Source organism: Pogoniulus pusillus, chromosome 13 (assembly GCF_015220805.1).
Source record: "Pogoniulus pusillus isolate bPogPus1 chromosome 13, bPogPus1.pri, whole genome shotgun sequence".
NCBI lineage: Eukaryota > Metazoa > Chordata > Aves > Piciformes > Lybiidae > Pogoniulus > Pogoniulus pusillus.
This window is the reverse complement of record NC_087276.1, coordinates 7,513,158-7,519,369: the sequence shown is the minus strand read 5'-3', so window position 1 is coordinate 7,519,369 and position 6,212 is coordinate 7,513,158.

Below are 6,212 nucleotides of genomic sequence, written 5' to 3'. Positions count from 1 at the left end.
TGAAAACAGCTGAAGGTCTCAAGGCAGGCTGGCTAAATAACCTTGCAACTTTAGTGGGATAAAATCTTCATAGAAGAAAGTGAATTTAATGTCTCTATTATTTTATTTTGTATGTGGATTTTAACTAAATTATTATTTTGGGGGTAATAATTTGCTTACTGTATCACAAACTTTATAACACTTTATTGTTCCTTTATGTGTGATAGATGTCTGTCAGAAGTTGTTGCAGTGCGACTGGTCTTAATCACACAGCACTGCCCTGCTGCCTGAATAATGTGGGGCAGACTCAGACAAAGGAAGAGGAAACAGAGTTGAGGTGTGCCAGCTCTTTTAACAGAGGAGAGAAGTACTGATCTTGTTCACTTGATCATTTGTCTCTTCACTGAAACTGACTAGACAAGTGTCTGCAGCACTAGGAGTGCAGAAATTTCTAGTCACAGTAGAGTTGTACATATCCTCCCCATAATGCATTCACTGATTCATTGGAATGGGCTGCCCAGGGAGGTGGCAGAGTCACCATCCCTGGAGGTGTTCAAGAAAAGAATGGCTGAGACACTTAGTGCCATGGTCTTGTTGACTGGATAGGGCTGGGTGCTAGGTTGGACTGGATGATCTTGGAGGTCTCTTCCAACCTGGTTGATTCTATGATTAAGTAAAAATCAGAGGAGATACCTTTTAATTTGAGCACTACTCTAGCCATTATATGTAGGTTGACAAGATCAAATCAAACATGACAATACAAAAGCGTTTTTAGCTTTACCTTTCATGTTGTGCCTAAACTGCCCGAGTTGTGTGCTTGCACCACTGCATTTGCATCTGTTTAGTTTTCCTTAACGAGTACTTGGCATTAAATGCAATGTTAATTGCCTGTTGATGCTGTGTCCCGAGGTGACTGATGTTTTCAACAGGGAAACTCTAAATGAATCCGTAAATATGTAAAGACTGGAATTTCTCTTAAAGGGGTTCAGACACAGATAATCTTGAAAATGTTCTTTGACCCTGTGCTGTTTTGCAGAAATCTGCATGCAAGCATCTGATATAATATGTGGGGAAATATTAAATATCATCATAGTCATCTCATATTAATAAAAGTTATTTTTTTTTAAGTGCAGAAATGTGACCATTTTAAGAATGAATGTGGCATCACTGTGTCCAGTTCTGGGCTTCTCAATTCAAGAGAGATGTTGAGATACTGGAACGTGTCCAGAGAAAGGTGATGAAGCTGGTGAGGGGCCTGGAGCACAGCCCTGTGAGGAGAGGCTGAGGGAGCTGGGGGTGTTTACCCTGGAGAAGAGGAGGCTCAGGGCAGACCTCATTGCTGTCTACAACTACCTGAAGGGAGGTTGTAGCCAGGTGGGGTTGGTCTCTTCTGCCAGGCAACCTGCACCAGAACAAGGGGACACAGTCTCAAGTTGTGCTGGGGGCTGGATGTTAGGAGGAAGTTGTTGGCAGAGAGAGTGATTGGCATTGGAATGGGCTGCCCAGGGAGGTGGTGGAGTCGCTGTCCCTGGAGGTGTTCAAGAAAAGCCTGGCTGGGGCACTTAATGCCATGGTCTAGTTGATTGGCTAGGGCTGGGTGATAGGTTGGATCTTGGAGGTGTCTTCCAACCTGGTTAATTCTATGGTTTCAGTGATTGAGCTTACTTTGCTCTTTGCTTTTTGATGTAGCTGGAAATGATGGGGTTTCCTTTGTTGGGTGGGTTGTTTTTTCCCCTCTGAACAGTCACAGATGCAGCATTAGTGCCATCAGCTCCTGAGCTGGCAGGCATTATTGAATACTGTAATTTCTAACAGCAGTCTTTACTGTCTGAGATTAGGTCAGGAAAAAAACCCAAAACACTGACCTGGAATGCTACTTAGGTAATTTATTTTCCATCTCAGTTTTGATAGTTATTTGTCAGATTAGCTCATAAATTGGCTCTAAACCTTGTCTTGTTTTTCTAGCTGTATAATATAAATGTTTAATATTTGTATGATAAAGAGGCAGCATAAGGATAAATAAAACAGCAAATTAAATTTGGTTAAGCCATCTGTTCTTTTTAGTGGCTGATTACAAGCCAACAGCACATCAGTTGTCCATGGCTGAGTAAACCTTGGCCTTTATTGCCTAACACTGAGTGTAAAAGCTGGTATTACCTCTGATAAGATTATTATTGCTACTTTTAATCAAGAAAGTAACAAAGCCAGCTCAATCCTAAAAGGAGAGTGTGCAGTCATTTTCTTCACATGTATTTTGTCTTAAGGTGAGCACAGCTGAAACAAAAATATCAGCTACTGTGATTTCTTTGTTGGGGTTATTTGCTTTTTTTGGTGATTAAAATTCAAACCTTCTGTCATGTTGTCACTCACAAAGAGTACTTCCTGTCTTCAGCTGTAAAATGTTTTGATGCAAAGAATTTGCTGTATTGAAGCTGAAATTCATTTTTGTAGTGATGCCTTGTCTTCAGTTTTAGGGACAGAAATACTCTGCTACTCCACTTTGATAGGCTTATGAAGATTTAACTGCAGACTGATAGAAAGAAAAAGCAGACATTAGTGATAGCATTTCAGAAGTACCCTTTATCTTATGAAGCTTTTCATCCCATTTGTTATCAAACTGAGTGTAGAATCATAGAATCAACCAGGTTGGAAGAGACCTCCAAGATCATCCAGTCCAACCTGTCCTTCAGCCCTATCCAATCAACTAGACCATGGCACTAAGTGCCTCATCCAGTCTTTTCTTGAACACCTCCAGGGACAGTGACTCCACCACCTCCCTGGGCAGCCCATCCAATGCCAATCACTCTCTCTGCCAACAACTTCCTCCTAACATCCAGCCTAGACCTCCCCTGGCACAACTTGAGACTGTGTCCCCTTGTTCTGTTGCTGGTTGCCTGGCAAAAGAGACCAACCCCCACCTGGCTACAACCTCCCTTCACGTTGTTGTAGACAGCAATGAGGTCACCCCTGAGCCTCCTCTTCTCTAGGCTAAACAACCCCAGCTCCCTCAGCCTCTCCTCATAGGGTTTGTAATAATGTCTCTTTTCCTAGGGTCTACAGATTTCCTGAATCAGAGAGTTTGTTGAGCTCTGTTTAAAAAAGTCTGCTGTCAGTTACCAAATGTTTTCCATCAGTTCTTATAATCCTTTCTTGACAATTTGATTTTCTTAATATTGTTTGGTATTTATTATGTTCCAAAAGATCAGTGAGAAGCTCCTCAATGTCCAAATCTTAACCCTGCTTGTGTATGTAACGTAGCAAAATCCTAACGTGTGTCCTGAACCAGCCACATGTTTGAATTATGGGCACCCTCTTATCACCAATTATTTGTTAAGGTAGCATTTCCTAACCTTAGTTTTGAAGAGAAATGCTACTGAATGCTATTCTGAAGACCTTTGAGAGTACTTTGAAGAGGCCAGGATCAGCAGAATCTGCCATCTAGCATATGCTCCAAGCCTTCTTGGTACTTCTTCTGTGTTTATATATTCTTGATATAATTCATCAAAGGTTTTTTCAACTTCAGTGCCCTGGGACATGTTCATATCCTACTGTTTTGGTAGCTGTGGGTTGTCTCTTTGTTTTGTTTATTTATTTTTCACACTTGCAGGTATTCTTTAACAGGTGAACAGAAAGTGGATAAGGAAAGAATGGGAGTGGTGAGATCTAGGATATGGAGCAAAAGGAAAAAAGGACATCTTTCATGGCTTTAGGATGTGTTTCTACTTCTGCCATTGACTCACCAGGTGAGAAACAGCAAAACCTATAACTGTTCTTTTGTAGGGTCAGTGAATTCTCACCAAGATATCTCCTGTGAAATAGTTATCCTATTTTTTACCATTTGCCTCTAATACTTAGGCTTAGAAGTGACAGCTTCATTATCTGATCAATGCACAAATCAGTTAGTATTTAGAATGTATCCCTGGCCAGAGGTTGCTACCTGTATCACACATGGTCAGATTCCTACTTGCCTCAAGAGAGGTGTGGAATATAATAAAATACAAGCAGTCAGTAAAGGTATAGGCTGTGTCAGAATTCCCAGCACTCAAGCACCAAGAATCTGTTTAGTGACCAAATAGATATCTTTAATGAAACAGGTGGAAGAACTGACCTCACACCCATTGGCTGTGGACATCTTCTGCTTGATTAGCTGTACTCAGGATGGGCTTTCTGTCATGTGCAAGAGTGTGGTGAGTACTTAGACTCAAGCTTATTCCAGACATCTGCAAGACTGGCGAGGGTCATGTCATGACTCAGCGATGGCTCTGAGATGGAAAAAAGCATAAGGTTGCTCACCCTACACTTTTTAAGATGCTGAGATCAGCATGTAATATCAAGTGGGAGATCACATCTACAGTGAAAAGCTGATAATCTAACAAAGCACATGAACATCTAGACACTCAGTACTTCAACTAATAGAAGCCAGTTGAAACTTTCATCTTCTTGCAGTATCTGATGGGTGTAGGAGTTTCTCGTCTGGTGTAGATCAACACAAGATTTACACCTACATAATGTCTTCAGCAATGCCAGAACCAGATGCTGCCAAGGCAGTGTTAGAATTATTCTGTAACGAGATACAGCAGTATCTGTTCACTCTTGAGGTCTCTCCAGGATATCTACTAAGGGCTGTTAGCATGTTGTTTTTCTCAGTATTCTCCTAGTTCCCATTCTGGGCTCTGCAGGGGCTGAAGGTAAATCAGGCTGTCAGTGACCAATCATCCACCTCCAGTTATAACAGAATGATATAGACAGACAGATGAATCTCCATTCCATCCAGCTAAATATGATCCAAATAGTGATGCTACATTGGAGCTAACATAGCACAGCTGGATGACCATGAGTAGGAATAAAGATGGAAAATAGGTAGTAGCAGGAGAGTCCAGGATTACTAACAAGCATCAGCAAAAAAAGGTCAAGGAAGAGAGTAAACTGAAGAGCTTGACCATTTAGAAATGAATACATTTTCTCAGTTTGCATTTACTGAAGTAACTGAAATTTGCAAGCTGCAGAAGGGAATAGAACTCCACTGTGACCTAGCAGAACTGCAGCTAACTTTGAATCATAGAATCATCCAGGTTGGAAGAGACCTTTGAGAACATCCAGTCCAACCTAGCACCCAGTCCTATCCAGTCAACTAGACCATGGCACTAAGTGCCCCAGCCAGGCTTTTCTTGAACACCTCCAGGGACAGCAACTCCACCATCTCCCTGGGCAGCCCATTCCAATGCCAATCACTCTCTCTGCCAACAACTTCCTCCTAACATCCAGCCTATACTTCCCCCAGCACAACTTGAGATTGTGTCCCCTTGTTCTGTTGCTGGTTGCCTGGCAGAAGAGACCAACCCCCACCTGGATACAGCTTCCCTTCAGGTAGCTGTAGACAGCAGTGAGGTCAGCCCTGAGTCTCCTCTTCTCCAGGCTGCACAACCCCAGCTCCCTCAGCCTCTCCTCATAGGGTTTGTGCTCCAGGCCCCTCACCAGCTTTGTTGCCCTTCTCTGGACACGTTCCAGCACCTCAACATCTCTCTTGAATTGAGGAGCCCAGAACTGGACACAGGACTCAAGGTGTGGCCTGACCAGTGCTGAGTACAGGGGAAGAATAACCTCCCTTGTCCTACTGGCCATACTGTTCCTGATAAACTCTGGCTTCCTTCTGATAAACTCTTGCTTAATGCTCTGGCTTCCTCCTTAACAAAGCACATAGATTAAAGCATCTTTAAAATCAGTTCTTTTCTTTTCTCTTTTCTTTTCTTTTCTTTTCTTTTCTTTTCTTTTCTTTTCTTTTCTTTTCTTTTCTTTTCTTTTCTTTTCTTTTCTTTTCTTTTCTTTTCTTTTCTTTTCTTTTCTTTTCTTTTCTTTTCTTTTCTTTTCTTTTCTTTTCTTTTCTTTTCTTTTCTTTTCTTTTCTTTTCTTTTCTTTTTCTTTCCTTCTTTCTTTCTTGAGGTTAAATTTCATGTGCCACACTGAAAGAAAAGGAAAAACCACACAAGTCATGTAAAAATCACTAAACAAAAGTCCAAATAGATTAATTAGCTATTCTGCATATCAATTTGTTCATTGAACAGGATATTTGTTTTCAAAAGACTCGTGGTTCTTTGTTCATCAGAAGTGTTCATAAAACTCTTCCCAAAGCAATTAATTGGACTAATAATCTATACTTGGACAACATTATTAAAACACACTAATTGCAAAAAGCATAGTGAGAGCTCACTCACTGTTAGAGTATGGGGTAGAAA